Source organism: Phyllobates terribilis, unplaced genomic scaffold (genome assembly GCF_046119375.1).
Source record: "Phyllobates terribilis strain yellow unplaced genomic scaffold, ASM4611937v1 Scaffold_5__5_contigs__length_657084704, whole genome shotgun sequence".
Classification (NCBI taxonomy): Eukaryota; Metazoa; Chordata; class Amphibia; order Anura; family Dendrobatidae; genus Phyllobates; species Phyllobates terribilis.
Window position 1 is genome coordinate 12,608,793 of NW_027362765.1, and position 20,110 is coordinate 12,628,902.

At 47.3% G+C, this 20,110-nt stretch overlaps 1 protein-coding gene across 2 annotated transcripts in view; it reads right to left on the reverse strand.

The window, feature by feature from the left end:
* The window catches only part of LOC141270510 (uncharacterized), a 90,334-nt gene extending 83,836 nt beyond the window's left edge, over nucleotides 1-6,498 (reverse strand). The window contains exon 1 of one of the 2 annotated variants that reach the window (XM_073680524.1): nucleotides 6,407-6,498. The gene's annotated coding sequence lies outside the window, so the exon portion shown is untranslated. The remainder of the gene's footprint in view (nucleotides 1-6,406) is intronic. The other variant, XM_073680523.1, reaches the window with a different exon arrangement.
* Nucleotides 6,499-20,110: the final 13,612 nt, after the last annotated feature.

The following is a 20,110-nucleotide window of genomic DNA, read 5'->3' on the forward strand; positions in this document are numbered from 1 at the left end:
TTTGACCCCTATTGCATAATTAGAGATACACAAGGAACACCACACTTGTTAGTTACTAAATAGTATAATTTGTGATATAACTGTTAAGAAATAATTCTGATATAGAAGCTCAGATCTCTTGATGAAGTAAAACAATATGTGAACCTCGTTCACAGGGAACTGAGTAGCAAAGGGTAGAGTATAAAATCCTAAAATGTAATCCGGAATGGGTCTGTATTCATACAAAACAGGCATAGGAAATTTGCTCATTCAGTCCCTTAGGGCCTAGTGAATCCAGTCTGGAAATCCACTCACTTTCCTTTTTGAGGATACATCTATTGAGATCACCTCCTCTCACATTGGGTTTAACCACCTCAATGATGCAAAAGGAAATGTCTCTTGTTTCACCTCAATGTGAACTGTTCATGTGTCTCACTAATGGGGTGTCCCGATGTCACGCCAGGTGTGAGGGCAACACAATGAGTCACGCTAGGTGTGAGTGCAACACAGAGGAGAAAGGGAAAGGGAGCCCAGATACTAGGGAAAAGGGGGAAGAGGTGACCTCCTAATCTGGACTAGCATCACCCTGTCTCCCCCTAACATCCCTATACAGCCTCCGCAGCTGTCACCCATCACATGCCTCGCCCAACTATCCCTGGCATAAGGCTATAGCTGGGGGTGGAAGGAGATGAGCACTAGTCAACCCCCGCTAGCACTCTAAAGACAAAAGGGGAAGACAACACAGAGGAATTACAACTTCGCTTTAGAAGAAACTCCAAACAGGGCACACGGCCTCAAGACTCCAAAGAGGACGTGATGCTGCTTCAGCCAAGTTCCAAGTAGAAATGAGTATACCCAGCGACGCCAACATAGACACACCAGGTATATATACACCCAGACTAAATGGAGGTAGAATCTGGGTCCTAAACAAAGCCTCCCATCTAGGCAGCTGTCTGCATTGTCAAACGTGGAGATCTCCTACAAACCCCTGCAGGGCGACTGTCTGTCACCTCTGACACACCTGTGACACCCAACCATGGAGTATTTCACCCAAATGCCCCCTCCACACTCCTCTTAGGCTGTGTGCCCACGTAGCATTTTTCAAGCGTATATGCTGCGGAATTTCCGCAGCGTAAACGCTTGAAAAACGCATGTATATCCGCACCCCATGGTCCCCAATGGGATTCCGCAAGTTCTATGCACATGCTGCGGATTTTTCCGCAGCGTTTATGCCGCGTTCAAAAATCCGCAGCATGTCATTTAATTTTGCGTTTCCGCAAGCGGAATTGCCTTTGTCCAATGCATAAAAAACGCAAGGCAATTCCGCATGTGGAAAACGCGTGATAAACGCGCGAAAAATGCGCGATAAACGCGTGCGGAATTCCGCATGCGTTTTTCCGGGAGAGGACTTGCATTTATGCAGCAGAAATTTTCTGCTTCATAAATGCAACGTGGGCACATAGCCTTAGACTGCCTCTTGGTCGTGCATACATAATCTAGGAGGTAGGTGCATGTGGCCACATATACAAGTCCTGAGGTTTTACAGTTGAAATAATCCCTCTAGAAAAAGGTTTCACCTGTAGAAGAACTCAAGAAAGATTTACATGGTCTCATCCAATTACATGTACAACTTTCTACACATCTAAATAAACCACAGATTCTTCTATCTAGCCATGTCCCCTTGGGTGCAGTTTTTTTTAGAAACTATGCACTAAACGGTCTCTAATTGACCAACCCTTTATGAAAGTTATTGTGGGAGTAGATCACACAGCACCCTCAGGTCCAGGTCGGCCACAAGTACATCCTAGTGTTTTCTGAGGATATTAAAGATATGGTCACTCTGATTGTCACAAGTTCCTATTACTTGTGTTATCCCATATTTTTCTTGGTGTCTTGGTTAGGTATGTAGGAGTGTCTGTCTCTCCTGTTTTTCTGCAAACAATCGTGCGGAATCCAAAATGAACTGTGGGTACCTTTTTTCCTTGAATCTGGTGTTTATGTCTATTGCCTGTATATAAATATCTGGGACATTAGAGCAGTTTCTTCTCAACTGTAAACATTGGCCCTTGGATATTGTTTTTTTTTTTTTTTAGTAGGATGCGGTGGTGGCTATCCCACTTTAATAGTTTATGGTAGATGAGTGTCCTTAGGGTCCAAACCAGGGCTGTGGAGTCGGAGTCGGTGCCCATTTTGGTGGAGTCGGAGTTGGAGTCAGTATAAAATGGACCCACTCAGACGCCTAAAATATGTAATAAATTGGGTACAATAGTTCAATGCAGTTTGTGAGGAATATTTTTTCATAAGAATTTGGGAAAGTTATGAAATGTCCTATAAATGTCTTTCCTATTCCTGATCTAAGGGTCTAGACTTTTAGCTGAGAAAAATGTGTCCTACTGTAAATTTATCACTTAAACATGAGCCATGTATGAGGGAGTCAGAGTTGTGAAGTCGGAGACGGTGTCATGGAAATTTAGGAGTAGGAGTTGAAGGTTTGGCTTACCGACTCCACAGCCCTGGCTCCCATCCCGTACTTTCTTGATTGGTACATCAAGGAAAGGCAACTGGTAATAATTAAACTCTGATATAAATCTAAGGCCCACTCTATGGATATTGAGTTCCCTCACAAATTCAAGAAATTGCTCACTCGTCCTTGACCAGATGATAAAAATGTTGTCTATATATCTATATCATGCCAGAATATATGGATGCCACCACTTATAATCATCCCTGAGCATTTTGGTTTCCTCCCACCAGCCCAGGAATAGATTAGCAAATGAGGGGGTACAGGGGCTCCCCATCGCAGTACCCCTGAGCTCGGGTAAGTACTTCCTGTCAAAAAGAAAGACGCTATGAGTAAGAATGAATTTTAGAAGATGGTCCATGAAGTCATTATGTCTGCTACACTCTATTGATCTCGATTTCTATAAACATCTTACTCCTCTGATATAATCTTCATGCGAGATATTACTGTACAAAGCCTCAATATCTAGTAAGGCCTGCTCCCCTACATGCATGTATACATGCTCGAGAGTATACATGGAGGGGAGCAGGCAGAGGGAAAACCAACTCCAGAGGGATTAATCCAACTGTAAAACCTCAGGACTTATTTCAACTGCAGGACCTCAGGCAGTACTGTGGGAACATTATACTGTGTGGGGCATCATCCATACTGCATAAGGAGCATAATGGGGGCATTACACTGTGTGGGGGCATCATACATACTGCATAAGGGGCATTACACTGTGTGGGGGTATCATACATCCTGCTTAAGGGGCATAATGGAGGCATTACCCTGTGGAGGGCATCATACATCCTGCATAAGGGGCATAATGGGGTCATTACACTGTGTGGGGCATCATACATACTGCATAAGGGGCATAACGGGGGGCATTACACTGTGTGGGGCATCATACATCCTGCATAAGGGGCATAATGGGGACATTACACTGTGTGGGGCATTATACATACTGCATAAGGGGCATAATGGGGGCATTACACTGTGTGCGGCATCATACATACTGCATAAGGTGCATAATGGGGGCATTACACTGTGTGGGGGCATCATACATACTGCATAAGGGGCATAATGGGGGCATTACACTGTGTGGGGGCATCATACATCCTGCATAAGGGGCATAATGGGGGCATTACACTGTGTGGGGGCATTATACATCCTGCATAAGGGGCATAATGGGGGCATTACACTGTGTGTGGCATCATACATACTGCATAAGGGGCATAATGGGGGCATTACACTGTGTGGGGCATCATACATACTGCATAAGGGGCATAATGGGGGCATTACACATACTGCATAAGGGGCATAATGGGGTCATTACACTGTGTGGGGCATCATCCATACTGCATAAGGGGCATAATGGGGGGCATTACATTGTGTGGGGCAATATACATACTGCATAAGGGGCATTACACTGTGTGGGGGTATCATACATCCTGCATAAGGGGCATAATGGAGGCATTACACTGTGGAGGGCATCATACATCCTGCATAAGGGGCATAATGGGGGCATTACACTGTGGGGGGCATCATACATCCTGTATAAGGGGAATAATGGGGGCATTACACTGTGTGGGGGCATTATAGATCCTGCATAAGGGGCATAATGGGGGCATTACACTGTATGGGGCACCATACATCTTGCATAAGGAGCAAAAAAGGGGCATTACACTGTGTGGGACATCATACATACTGCATAAGGGGCATAATGGGGGCATTACACTGTGTGGGGCATCATACATACTGCATAAGGGGCATAATGGGGGCATTACACTGTGTGGGGCATCATATATACTGCATAAGGGGCATTACACATACTGCATAAGGGGCATAATGGGGTCATTACACTGTGTGGGGCATCATACATACTGCATAAGGGGCATAACGGGGGGCATTACACTGTGTGGGGCATCATACATACTGCATAAGGGGCATAATGGGGTCATTACACTGTGTGTGGCATCATACATACTGCATAAGGGGCATAATGGGGGCATTACACTGTGTGGGGGCATCATACATACTGCATAAGGGGCATAATGGGGGCATTACACTGTGTGGGGGCATCATACATCCTGCATAAGGGGCATAATGGGGGCATTACACTGTGTGTGGCATCATACATACTGCGTAAGGGGCATAATGGGGGCATTACACTGTGTGGGGCATCATACATACTGCATAAGGGGCATAATGGGGGCATTACACATACTGCATAAGGGGCATAATGGGGTCATTACACTGTGTGGGGCATCATACATACTGCATAAGGGGCATTACACTGTGTGGGGCATTATACATACTGCATAAGGGGCATTACACTGTGTGGGGGTATCATACATCCTGCATAAGGGGCATAATGGAGGCATTACACTGTGGAGGGCATCATACATCCTGCATAAGGGGCATAATGGGGGCATTACACTGTGTGGGGGCATCATACATCCTGTATAAGGGGCATAATGGGGGCATTACACTGTGGGGGGCATCATACATCCTGCATAAGGGGCATAATGGAGGCATTACACTGTGGAGGGCATCATACATCCTGCATAAGGGGCATAATGGGGGCATTATACTGTGTGGGGGCATCATACATCCTGCATAAGGGGCATAATGGGGGCATTACACTGCGTGGAGGCATCATACATACTGCATAAGGGGCATAATGGGGGCATTACACTGTGTGGGGGCATTATAGATCCTGCATAAGGGGCATAATGGGGGCATTACACTGTATGGGGCACCATACATCTTGCATAAGGAGCAAAAAAGGGGCATTACACTGTGTGGGACATCATACATACTGCATAAGGGGCATAATGGGGGCATTACACTGTGTGGGGCATCATACATACTGCATAAGGGGCATAATAGGGGCATTACACTGTGTGGGGCATCATACATACTGCATAAGGGGCATAACGGGGGGCATTACACTGTGTGGGGCATCATACATCCTGCATAAGGGGCATAATGGGGACATTACACTGTGTGGGGCATCATACATACTGCATAAGGGGCATAATGGGGGCATTACACTGTGTGTGGTATCATACATACTGCATAAGGGGCATAATGGGGGCATTACACTGTGTGGGGCATCATACATACTGCATAAGGGGCATAACACTGTGGGGGACATCATACATCCTGCATAAGGGGCATAATGGGGGCATTACACTGTGTGGGGGCATCATACATCCTGCATAAGGGGCATAATGGGGGCATTACACTGTGTGGGGGCATCATACATACTACATAAGGGGCATAATGCGGGCATTACACAGTGTGGGGACATCATACATCTTGCATAAGGGGCATAATGGGGGCATTACACTGTGTGGGGGCATCATACATCCTGCATAAGGGGCATAATGGGGGCATTACATTGTGTGGGGGCATCATACATCCTGCATAAGGGGCATAATGGGGGAATTACACTGTGTGGGGGCATCATACATCCTGCATAAGGGGCATAATGGGGGAATTACACTGTGTGGGGGCATCATACATACTGCATAAGGGGCATAATGGGGGCATTACACTGTGGTGGACATCATACATCCTGCATAAGGGGCATAATGGGGGCATTACACTGTGTGGGGGGCATCATACATCCGGCATAAGGGGCATAATGGGGGCATTACACTGTGTGGGGGGCATCATACATCCGGCATAAGGGGCATAATGGGGGCATTACACTGTGGGGCAGTAAAGGGGTCCTGTACTATGAGAACAATACGTCTCCTCCCTTCCTGCCTCCATAGTTGGGTCGTATGTATCTATTACAGGAAACAGAACAAAAATCTTATGATTCTTATAAAGGGGCAACACAAGACCCCAAAAGAGTCTCCGTGCTGAAGGGGTTAATGCCCCCTGCTCCCAGTAATGGTGGTCTCCACATACCTCCACCTGCAGAGCCGCCACCACATATATGGCTGTTCTGTGCGCACAGGAGCAGTGATGAGGTCACAGGAGGGGAGGAGTCAGGGGTCACATGATCAGGGGCCTCAGTGGATGCAGGACTCTGCTGTGCTGGTTGTCATGGTGCTGGATGAGCTGAAGTTTATGTGTGGGGTCAGGAGGGGTTTACAGTGTGGATGTAGCAGAGCCGTGTGTGTACTAGGTGTACGGAGCGGAGCCGCGCGTGTACGAGGCGTACGGAGCGGAGCCGCGCGTGTACGAGGTGTACGGAGCAGAGCCGCGTGTGTACGAGGTGTACGGAGCGGGGCCGCATGTGTACGAGGTGTACGGAGCAGAGCCGCGTGTGAATGAGGTGTACGGAGCAGAGCCGCGTGTGTACGAGGTGTACGGAGCGGAGCCGCGTGTGTACGAGGTGTACGGAGCGGAGCCGCGCGTGTACGAGGTGTACGGAGCGGAGCCGCGCGTGTACGAGGGGTACGGAGCGGAGCCGCGCGTGTACGAGGCGTACGGAGCGGAGCCGCGCGTCTACGAGGCGTACGGAGCGGAGCCGCGCGTGTACAAGGCGTACGGAGCGGAGCCGCGCGTGTACGAGGCGTACGGAGCGGAGCCGCGTGTGTACGAGGCGTACGGAGCGGAGCCGTGTGTGTACGAGGCGTACGGAGCAGAGCCGCGTGTGTACGGAGCGGCGCCGCGCGTGTACGAGGTGTACGGAGCAGAGCCGCGTGTGTACGAGGTGTACGGAGCGGGGCCGCATGTGTACGAGGTGTACGGAGCAGAGCCGCGTGTGAATGAGGTGTACGGAGCAGAGCCGCGTGTGTACGAGGTGTACGGAGCGGAGCCGCGTGTGTACGAGGTGTACGGAGCGGAGCCGCGCGTGTACGAGGGGTACGGAGCGGAGCCGCGCGTGTACGAGGCGTACGGAGCGGAGCCGCGCGTGTACGAGGCGTACGGAGCGGAGCCGCGCGTGTACGAGGCGTACGGAGCGGAGCCGCGTGTGTACGAGGCGTACGGAGCGGAGCCGTGTGTGTACGAGGCGTACGGAGCAGAGCCGCGTGTGTACGGAGCGGCGCCGCGTGTGTACGAGGTGTACGGAGCGGAGCCGCGTCTGTACGAGGCGTACGGAGCGGAGCCGCGTGTGTACGAGGCGTACGGAGTGGAGCCGCGTGTGTGTACGAGGCGTACGGAGCATAGCCACGTGTGTACGAGGCGTACGGAGCGGAGCCGCGTGTGTACGAGGCGTACGGAGCGGAGTCGGGTGTGTACGAGGCGTACGGAGCGGAGCCGGGTGTGTACGAGGCGTACGGAGCGGAGCCGGGTGTGTACGAGGCGTACGGAGCGGAGCCGGGTGTGTACGAGGCGTACGGAGCGGAGCCGGGTGTGTACGAGGCGTACGGAGCGGAGCCGGGTGTGTACGAGGCGTACGGAGCGGAGCCGGGTGTGTACGAGGCGTACGGAGCGAAGCCGGGTGTGTACGAGGCGTGCGGAGCGGAGCCGGGTGTGTACGAGGCGTGCGGAGCGGAGCCGGGTGTGTACGAGGCGTGCGGAGCGGAGCCGCGTGTGTACGAGGCGTGCGGAGCGGAGCCGCGTGTGTACGAGGCGTACGGAGCGGAGCCGCGTGTGTACGAGGCGTACGGAGCGGAGCCGCGTGTGTACGAGGCGTACGGAGCGGAGCCGCGTGTGTACGAGGCGTACGGAGCGGAGCCGCGTGTGTACGAGGTGTACGGAGCGGAGCCGTGCGTGTACGAGGTGTGCATATCTGTGCGCTGTAAGGTTGCTGCCGGACAGGTCGTGGATGGGAGGTATGTGTCCCCGAAGTACCAAGCTTCGGTGATGTAGGACCCGGAGAAGCAGGCTGCAGCACACATAGTGCTGAGAGTGAGTTAATGGACCCAGATTAAAGGATCGGGTTTTACGAGCAGCTGAAAAAGCTGGGGGAGAGGAACAGCTGCTCACTTACCTCCAGTCCAGGTCTTGGAAGGCCTGATTTAAGACAGCTGCGCCTGTCTCAGTGTGCTGTGTGTTGTGCAAGGTGAGCAGACCTTGCATGTGCTGCTCAGAGTCTGCTGGAGGCAGAGAAAAGCACTACATTTAAACGGCTGAAACCGTGCTGCATATGGACGGGTTATTTTGAGTTTTGTTCTGTTATACCTTTTTGTGCCAGAAAAAGGCTGTTATGTTTTGTTTTCCTGGTTGGTTTATGGATATTTAATAAACCACCAGTTTGTTTTTGAACCTGCAGGCTGCATTGCTGTGTGAAACTGCGCCTACCCAATAGCTGATTCGTCACAGCATGTACAAGGGGTGCGAAGCGGAGCCGTGCATGTACAAGGGGTGCGAAGCGGAGCCGTGCGTGTACAAAGTGTACGTAGTAGAGCTTTACGTGTACGAGGTGTACGGAGTGGAGCCGTGCGTTTACGAGGTGTACGAAGTGGAGCCGTGTGTTGTGGTGTTTACAAGGCGTTCTTTATACTCCATTTAAAGTCTGGCAGTTGTGTGTTGTTCCAAACTATTCACACTTGGTCGCTGACCAATACCATACTACAAGGCCATTACCTAAAACCGTGGTCGTCATACATATCAGATATTACTGCGGTACTAATCCAGAAATTTTTAGGGAACGTGTCAAATATTCCCTCACCTACTGTATCCTCACCCATCCCTTGTAGATTGTGAGCCCTCGCCGACAGGGTTCTCACTCCTCCTGTACCAGTCGGTGACTCATTTTTGTTTAAATTATTGTACTCGTTTGCTATGTATACCCTTTTACACATGTAAAGCGCCAAGGAATTAGTGGCGCTATAATAATAATTATACTCTGTTTAATCCCTTAAGAACCGAGCCACTTTGTAGGCTAGTGACCAGGCCATTTTTTACAATTCTGACCATTGTCACTTTATGAGGTAATAACTCTGGAACACTTCAACGGATCCCACTGATTCGGAGACTGTTTTTTTTGTGTGACATATTGTACTTCACAACATTGGTAAAATTTCTTTGAGATGACTTGCGTTTATTTGTGAAAAAAAAATGGAAATTTTGCGAAAATTTCGAAAATGTCACAATTTTCATACTTTAAATTCCTATGCCTTTAAATCAGAGATATTTCACAAAAAAATAGTTAATAAATAACATTTCCCACATGTCTACTTTACATCAGCACAATTTTGGAACCAAATTTTTTTTTTTTTATTAGGTAGCTATAAGGGTTAAAAGTTGACCAGCGATTTTTCATTTTTCCAATAAAATTTACAAAACCATTTTTTTAGGGACCACGTCACATTTGAAGCGACTTTGAGGGGTCTATATGACAGAAAATACCCAAAAGTGACACCATTTTAAAAACTGCACCCCTTAAGGTGCTCAAAACAACATTCATGAACTTTATTAGCCCTTCAGGGGCTTCACAGGAACTAATGGAATGTGAATGGAAAAAAATGAACATTTTATTTTTTCCCACAAAAAGTTTACTTTTGTCCAAAATTTTGCATTTTCACAAATCTAACCTGAGAAAATGGACCATGCAATTTGTTGTGCAATTACTCCTGAATACGCTGGTATCCCATATGTGGTGGAAAACTAGTGTTTGGGGGCACAGCAGAGTCGGTAGTGTTAGGATCATTCAGCCATGGAGGGTCCTTGTTGGAGTCGGGGTATCCCCGTAACAAGAAATACACAGACACGTAGTGTATAATCAAGTACTGGGAAGCCCCTGAGCGCGTCTGCCTCTATAGGTGCTGTCCCTTTATTTATACTAATAATCATAGTTTTTTTTGTCACACATGCGCAGTAAAATGCCTTTGTTTCACAAGCAGTGAAGTGATGATTCATAACAGTGGAATGTTGATAAGAAAGTTTCATAAGCAGAAAAGTGATAATTCATAGCAGTAGAAGGTTGCTGAGACAGCTAAAAACAAGTTACAATCTAATTTCTGGGCGTCAGTCCAAATGTCCAGATAAGGGAAGAATAACTTCATCTGTGTCTTACATCGTAGTCTTGGGTGAAGTATAACTCCTATCATCCTCTCAGTAGCGGACGCCATGTTGCGTTTCAAGAGCCCCTGATGTCCCTAAACAATGGAAACCCCCTACAAGTGACCCAATTTTGGAAACTAGACCCCTCAGGGAACTTATCAAGATATGTGGTGAGCACCTTGAACCCACAGGTGCTTCACAGAAGTTTATGACGGTGAGCCGAGAAAATAAAAAAATCTTATTTTTACCACAAAACTTCTGTTTTATGCCCAAATTTAGCATTTTCAGAATAGTAAAAAGAGAAAATGCACCATACCATTTGTTGTGCAATTTCCCCTGCATACGCTGATACCCAATATGTGCTCCTTACACCTTGTACACACGCGGCTCCGTTCCGTACGCCTCGTACACACGCGGCTCCGCTCCGTACACCTCGTACACACGCGGCTCAGCTCCGTACACCTCGTACACACACGGCTCAGCTCCGTACGCCTCGTACACGCGCGGCTCAGCTCCGTACACGCGTTTCCACTCCGTACACCTCGTACACGCGCGGCTCCGCTCCGTACACCTCGTACACGCGCGGCTCCGCTACATCCACACTGTAAACCCCTCCTAACCCCACACATAAACTTCAGCTCATCCAGCACCATGACAACCAGAACAGCAGAGTCCTGCATCCACTGAGGCCCCTGATCATGTGACCCCTGACTCCTCCCCTCCTGTGACCTCATCACAGCTCCTGTGCGCACAGAACAGCCATATATGTGGTGGCAGGGTTGAGCCTAGAATGTATGGGCTCCCGTCAGGTATATATTATTGGAGGCAGCAGAGTGTATGGGCTCCTGTCAGGTATATATTATTGGAGGCAGGAGAATGTATGGGCTCCTGTCAGGTATATATTATTGGAGGCAGCAGAATGTATGGGCTCCTGTCGGGTATATATTATTGGAGGCAGCAGAATCTATGGGCTCCTGTCAGGTATATATTATTGGAGGCAGTAGAATGTATGAGCTCCAGTCAGGTATATATTATTGGAGGCAGCAGAATGTATGGGCTCCTGTCAGGTATATATTATTGGAGGCAGCAGAATGTATGGGCTCCTGTCGGGTATATATTATTGGAGGCAGCAGAATGTATGGGCCCCTGTCAGGTATATATTATTGGAGGCAGCAGAATGTATGGGCTCCTGTCGGGCATATATTATTGGAGGCAGCAGAATGTATGGGCTCCTGTCAGGTATATATTATTGGAGGCAGCAGAATGTATGGGCTCCTGTCGGGCATATATTATTGGAGGCCGGAGAATGTATGGGCTCCTGTCAGGTATATATTATTGGAGGCAGCAGAATGTATGGGCTCCAGTCAGGTATATATTATTGGAGGCCGGAGAATGTATGGGCTCCTGTCGGGTATATATTATTGGAGGCAGCAGAATGTATGGGCTCCAGTCAGGTATATATTATTGGAGGCAGCAGGGTGTATGGGCTCCTGTCAGGTATATATTATTGGAGGCTGCAGAATGTATGGGCTCCTGTCAGGTATATATTATTGGAGGCAGCAAAATGTATGGGCTCCAGTCAGGTATATATTATTGGAGGCAGCAGAATGTATGGGCTCCTGTCGGGTATATATTATTGGAGGCAGGAGAATCTATGTGCTCCTGTCAGGTATATATTATTGGAGGCAGCAGAATGTATGGGCTCCTGTCGGGTATATATTATTGGAGGCAGCAGAATGTATGGGCTCCTGTCGGGTATATATTATTGGAGGCAGCAGAATGTATGGGCTCCTGTCGGGTATATATTATTGGAGGCAGCAGAATGTATGGGCTCCTGTCGGGTATATATTATTGGAGGCAGCAGAATCTATGGGCTCCTGTCGGGTATATATTATTGGAGGCAGCAGAATGTATGGGCTCCTGTCGGGTATATATTATTGGAGGCAGCAGAATGTATGGGCTCCTGTCGGGTATATATTATTGGAGGCAGCAGAATGTATGGGTTCCTGTCGGGTATATATTATTGGAGGCAGCAGAATGTATGGGCTCCTGTCGGGTATATATTGTTGGAGGCAGCAGAATGTATGGGCTTCTGTCAGGTATATATTATTGGAGGCAGCAGAATGAATGAGCTCCTGTCAGGTATATATTATTGGAGGCAGGAGAATCTATGGGCTCCTGTCAGGTATATATTATTGGAGGCAGCAGAATGTATGAGCTCCTGTCAGGTATATATTATTGGAGGCAGGAGAATCTATGGGCTCCTGTCAGGTATATATTATTGGGGGCAGGAGAATGTATGGGCTCCTGTCAGGTATATATTATTGGAGGCAGGAGAATGTATGGGCTCCTGTCAGGTATATATTATTGGAGGCAGGAGAATGTATGGGCTCCTGTCAGGCATATATTATTGGAGGCAGGAGAATGTATGGGCTCCTGTCAGGCATATATTATTGGAGGCAGGAGAATGTATGGGCTTCTGTCAGGTATATATTATTGGAGGCAGGAGAATGTATGGGCTCCTGTCAGGTATATATTATTGGAGGCAGGAGAATGTATGGGCTCCTGTCGGGTATATATTATTGGAGGCAGCAGAATGTATGGGCTCCTGTCGGGTATATATTATTGGAGGCAGCAGAATGTATGGGCTCCTGTCGGGTATATATTATTGGAGGCAGCAGAATGTATGGGCTCCTGTCGGGTATATATTATTGGAGGCAGCAGAATGTATGGGCTCCTGTCGGGTATATATTATTGGAGGCAGCAGAATGTATGGGCTCCTGTCGGGTATATATTATTGGAGGCAGGAGAATGTATGGGCTCCTGTCAGGTATATATTATTGGAGGCAGGAGAATGTATGGGCTCCTGTCAGGCATATATTATTGGAGGCAGGAGAATGTATGGGCTCCTGTCAGGCATATATTATTGGAGGCAGGAGAATGTATGGGCTTCTGTCAGGTATATATTATTGGAGGCAGGAGAATGTATGGGCTCCTGTCAGGTATATATTATTGGAGGCAGGAGAATGTATGGGCTCCTGTCGGGCATATATTATTGGAGGCAGGAGAATGTATGGGCTCCTGTCGGGCATATATTATTGGAGGCAGGAGAATGTATGGGCTCCTGTCGGGTATATATTATTGGAGGCAGCAGAATGTATGGGCTCCTGTCGGGTATATATTATTGGAGGCAGCAGAATGTATGGGCTCCTGTTGGGTATATATTATTGGAGGCAGCAGAATGTATGGGCTCCTGTCGGGTATATATTATTGGAGACAGGAGAATGTATGGGCTCCTGTCGGGTATATATTATTGGAGACAGGAGAATGTATGGGCTCCTGTCGGGTATATATTATTGGAGGCAGGAGAATGAATGGGTTCCTGTCAGATATATATTATTGGAGGCAGGAGAATGTATGGGCTCCTGTCAGGTATATATTATTGGAGGCAGGAGAATGTATGGGCTCCTGTCAGGTATATATTGGAGGCAGGAGAATGTATGGGCTTCTGTCAAGTATATATTATTGGAGGCAGCAGAATGTATGGGCTCCTGTCAGGTATATATTATTGGGGGCAAGCAGAATGTATGGGCTCCTGTCAGGTATATATTATTGGAGGCAGCAGAATGTATGGGCTTCTGTCAGGTATATATTATTGGAGGCAGCAGAATGTATGGGCTTCTGTCAGGTATATATTATTGGAGGCAGGAGAATGTATGGGTTCCTGTCAGATATATATTATTGGAGGCAGGAGAATGTATGGGCTCCTGTCAGGTATATATTATTGGAGGCAGCAGAAGCTATGGGCTCCTGTCAGGTATATATTATTGGAGGCAGGAGAATGTATGGGCTCCTGTCAGGTATATATTATTGGAGGCAGGAGAATGTATGGGCTCCAGTCAGGTATATATTATTGGAGCCAGCAGAATGTATGGGCTCCAGTCAGGTATATATTATTGGAGCCAGCAGAATGTATGGGCTCCTGTCAGGTATATATTATTGGAGCCAGCAGAATGTATGAGCTCCTGTCAGGTATATATTATTGGAGGCAGGAGAATGTATGGGCTCCTGTCGGGTATATATCATTGGAGGCAGCAGAATGTATGGGCTCCTGTCGGGTATATATTATTGGAGGCAGCAGAATGTATGGGCTCCTGTCGGGTATATATTATTGGAGGCAGGAGAATGTATTGGCTCCTGTCGGGCATATATTATTGGAGGCAGCAGAATGTATGGGCTCCTGTCGGGCATATATTATTGGAGGCAGAAGAATGTATGGGCTCCTGTCGGGCATATATTATTGGAGGCAGCAGAATGTATGGGCTCCTGTCGGGCATATATTATTGGAGGCAGCAGAATGTATGGGCTCCTGTCGGGTATATATTATTGGAGGCAGCAGAATGTATGGGCTCCTGTCGGGTATATATTATTGGAGGCAGCAGAATGTATGGGCTCCTGTCGGGTATATATTATTGGAGGCAGGAGAATGTATGGGCTCCTGTCGGGTATATATTATTGGAGGCAGGAGAATGTATGGGCTCCTGTCGGGTATATATTATTGGAGGCAGCAGAATCTATGGGCTCCTGTCGGGTATATATTATTGGAGGCAGGAGAATCTATGGGCTCCTGTCGGGTATATATTGTTGGAGGCAGGAGAATCTATGGGCTCCTGTCGGGTATATATTATTGGAGACAGGAGAATGTATGGGCTCCTGTCGGGTATATATTATTGGAGGCAGGAGAATGAATGGGTTCCTGTCAGATATATATTATTGGAGGCAGGAGAATGTATGGGCTCCTGTCAGGTATATATTATTGGAGGCAGGAGAATGTATGGGCTCCTGTCAGGTATATATTGGAGGCAGGAGAATGTATGGGCTTCTGTCAAGTATATATTATTGGAGGCAGCAGAATGTATGGGCTCTTGTCAGGTATATATTATTGGGGGCAAGCAGAATGTATGGGCTCCTGTCAGGTATATATTATTGGAGGCAGCAGAATGTATGGGCTTCTGTCAGGTATATATTATTGGAGGCAGCAGAATGTATGGGCTTCTGTCAGGTATATATTATTGGAGGCAGGAGAATGTATGGGTTCCTGTCAGATATATATTATTGGAGGCAGGAGAATGTATGGGCTCCTGTCAGGTATATATTATTGGAGGCAGCAGAAGCTATGGGCTCCTGTCAGGTATATATTATTGGAGGCAGGAGAATGTATGGGCTCCTGTCAGGTATATATTATTGGAGGCAGGAGAATGTATGGGCTCCAGTCAGGTATATATTATTGGAGCCAGCAGAATGTATGGGCTCCAGTCAGGTATATATTATTGGAGCCAGCAGAATGTATGGGCTCCTGTCAGGTATATATTATTGGAGCCAGCAGAATGTATGAGCTCCTGTCAGGTATATATTATTGGAGGCAGGAGAATGTATGGGCTCCTGTCGGGTATATATCATTGGAGGCAGCAGAATGTATGGGCTCCTGTCGGGTATATATTATTGGAGGCAGCAGAATGTATGGGCTCCTGTCGGGTATATATTATTGGAGGCAGGAGAATGTATTGGCTCCTGTCGGGCATATATTATTGGAGGCAGCAGAATGTATGGGCTCCTGTCGGGCATATATTATTGGAGGCAGAAGAATGTATGGGCTCCTGTCGGGCATATATTATTGGAGGCAGCAGAATGTATGGGCTCCTGTCGGGCATATATTATTGGAGGCAGCAGAATGTATGGGCTCCTGTCGGGTATATATTATTGGAGGCAGCAGAATGTATGGGCTCCTGTCGGGTATATATTATTGGAGGCAGCAGAATGTATGGGCTCCTGTCGGGTATATATTATTGGAGGCAGGAGAATGTATGGGCTCCTGTCGGGTATATATTATTGGAGGCAGCAGAATCTATGGGCTCCTGTCGGGTATATATTATTGGAGGCAGGAGAATCTATGGGCTCCTGTCGGGTATATATTATTGGAGGCAGGAGAATCTATGGGCTCCTGTCGGGTATATATTGTTGGAGGCAGGAGAATCTATGGGCTCCTGTCGGGTATATATTATTGGAGGCAGGAGAATGTATGGGCTCCTGTCGGGTATATATTATTGGAGGCAGGAGAATCTATGGGCTCCTGTCGGGTATATATTATTGGAGGCAGGAGAATGTATGGGCTCCTGTCAGGCATATATTATTGGAGGCAGGAGAATGTATGGGCTCCTGTCAGGCATATATTATTGGAGGCAGGAGAATGTATGGGCTTCTGTCAGGTATATATTATTGGAGGCAGGAGAATGTATGGGCTCCTGTCAGGTATATATTATTGGAGGCAGGAGAATGTATGGGCTCCTGTCGGGCATATATTATTGGAGGCAGGAGAATGTATGGGCTCCTGTCGGGCATATATTATTGGAGGCAGGAGAATGTATGGGCTCCTGTCGGGTATATATTATTGGAGGCAGCAGAATGTATGGGCTCCTGTCGGGTATATATTATTGGAGGCAGCAGAATGTATGGGCTCCTGTTGGGTATATATTATTGGAGGCAGCAGAATGTATGGGCTCCTGTCGGGTATATATTATTGGAGACAGGAGAATGTATGGGCTCCTGTCGGGTATATATTATTGGAGGCAGGAGAATGAATGGGTTCCTGTCAGATATATATTATTGGAGGCAGGAGAATGTATGGGCTCCTGTCAGGTATATATTATTGGAGGCAGGAGAATGTATGGGCTCCTGTCAGGTATATATTGGAGGCAGGAGAATGTATGGGCTTCTGTCAAGTATATATTATTGGAGGCAGCAGAATGTATGGGCTCCTGTCAGGTATATATTATTGGGGGCAAGCAGAATGTATGGGCTCCTGTCAGGTATATATTATTGGAGGCAGCAGATTGTATGGGCTTCTGTCAGGTATATATTATTGGAGGCAGCAGAATGTATGGGCTTCTGTCAGGTATATATTATTGGAGGCAGGAGAATGTATGGGTTCCTGTCAGATATATATTATTGGAGGCAGGAGAATGTATGGGCTCCTGTCAGGTATATATTATTGGAGGCAGCAGAAGCTATGGGCTCCTGTCAGGTATATATTATTGGAGGCAGGAGAATGTATGGGCTCCTGTCAGGTATATATTATTGGAGGCAGGAGAATGTATGGGCTCCAGTCAGGTATATATTATTGGAGCCAGCAGAATGTATGGGCTCCAGTCAGGTATATATTATTGGAGCCAGCAGAATGTATGGGCTCCTGTCAGGTATATATTATTGGAGCCAGCAGAATGTATGAGCTCCTGTCAGGTATATATTATTGGAGGCAGGAGAATGTATGGGCTCCTGTCGGGTATATATCATTGGAGGCAGCAGAATGTATGGGCTCCTGTCGGGTATATATTATTGGAGGCAGCAGAATGTATGGGCTCCTGTCGGGTATATATTATTGGAGGCAGGAGAATGTATGGGCTCCTGTCGGGCATATATTATTGGAGGCAGCAGAATGTATGGGCTCCTGTCGGGCATATATTATTGGAGGCAGAAGAATGTATGGGCTCCTGTCGGGTATATATTATTGGAGGCAGCAGAATGTATGGGCTCCTGTCGGGTATATATTATTGGAGGCAGGAGAATGTATGGGCTCCTGTCGGGTATATATTATTGGAGGCAGCAGAATCTATGGGCTCCTGTCGGGTATATATTATTGGAGGCAGGAGAATCTATGGGCTCCTGTCGGGTATATATTATTGGAGGCAGGAGAATCTATGGGCTCCTGTCGGGTATATATTGTTGGAGGCAGGAGAATCTATGGGCTCCTGTCGGGTATATATTATTGGAGGCAGGAGAATGTATGGGCTCCTGTCGGGTATATATTATTGGAGGCAGGAGAATGTATGGGCTCCTGTCGGGTATATATTATTGGAGGCAGCAGAATCTATGGGCTCCTGTCGGGTATATATTATTGGAGGCAGCAGAATCTATGGGCTCCTGTCGGGTATATATTATTGGAGGCAGGAGAATCTATGGGCTCCTGTCGGGTATATATTATTGGAGGCAGGAGAATCTATGGGCTCCTGTCGGGTATATATTGTTGGAGGCAGGAGAATCTATGGGCTCCTGTCGGGTATATATTATTGGAGGCAGGAGAATGTATGGGCTCCTGTCGGGTATATATTATTGGAGGCAGGAGAATCTATGGGCTCCTGTCGGGTATATATTATTGGAGGCAGGAGAATGTATGGGCTCCTGTCAGGCATATATTATTGGAGGCAGGAGAATGTATGGGCTCCTGTCAGGCATATATTATTGGAGGCAGGAGAATGTATGGGCTTCTGTCAGGTATATATTATTGGAGGCAGGAGAATGTATGGGCTCCTGTCAGGTATATATTATTGGAGGCAGGAGAATGTATGGGCTCCTGTCGGGCATATATTATTGGAGGCAGGAGAATGTATGGGCTCCTGTCGGGCATATATTATTGGAGGCAGGAGAATGTATGGGCTCCTGTCGGGTATATATTATTGGAGGCAGCAGAATGTATGGGCTCCTGTCGGGTATATATTATTGGAGGCAGCAGAATGTATGGGCTCCTGTTGGGTATATATTATTGGAGGCAGCAGAATGTATGGGCTCCTGTCGGGTATATATTATTGGAGACAGGAGAATGTATGGGCTCCTGTCGGGTATATATTATTGGAGGCAGGAGAATGAATGGGTTCCTGTCAGATATATATTATTGGAGGCAGGAGAATGTATGGGCTCCTGTCAGGTATATATTATTGGAGGCAGGAGAATGTATGGGCTCCTGTCGGGTATATATTATTGGAGGCAGGAGAATGAATGGGTTCCTGTCAGATATATATTATTGGAGGCAGGAGAATGTATGGGCTCCTGTCAGGTATATATTATTGGAGGCAGGAGAATGTATGGGCTCCTGTCAGGTATATATTGGAGGCAGGAGAATGTATGGGCTTCTGTCAAGTATATATTATTGGAGGCAGCAGAATGTATGGGCTCCTGTCAGGTATATATTATTGGGGGCAAGCAGAATGTATGGGCTCCTGTCAGGTATATATTATTGGAGGCAGCAGAATGTATGGGCTTCTGTCAGGTATATATTATTGGAGGCAGCAGAATGTATGGGCTTCTGTCAGGTATATATTATTGGAGGCAGGAGAATGTATGGGTTCCTGTCAGATATATATTATTGGAGGCAGGAGAATGTATGGGCTCCTGTCAGGTATATATTATTGGAGGCAGCAGAAGCTATGGGCTCCTGTCAGGTATATATTATTGGAGGCAGGAGAATGTATGGGCTCTTGTCAGGTATATATTATTGGAGGCAGGAGAATGTATGGGCTCCAGTCAGGTATATATTATTGGAGCCAGCAGAATGTATGGGCTCCAGTCAGGTATATATTATTGGAGCCAGCAGAATGTATGGGCTCCTGTCAGGTATATATTATTGGAGCCAGCAGAATGTATGAGCTCCTGTCAGGTATATATTATTGGAGGCAGGAGAATGTATGGGCTCCTGTCGGGTATATATTATTGGAGGCAGCAGAATGTATGGGCTCCAGTCAGGTATATATTATTGGAGCCAGCAGAATGTATGGGCTCCAGTCAGGTATATATTATTGGAGGCAGCAGAATGTATGGGCTCCTGTCGGGTATATATTATTGGAGGCAGCAGAATGTATGGGCTCCTGTCGGGTATATATTATT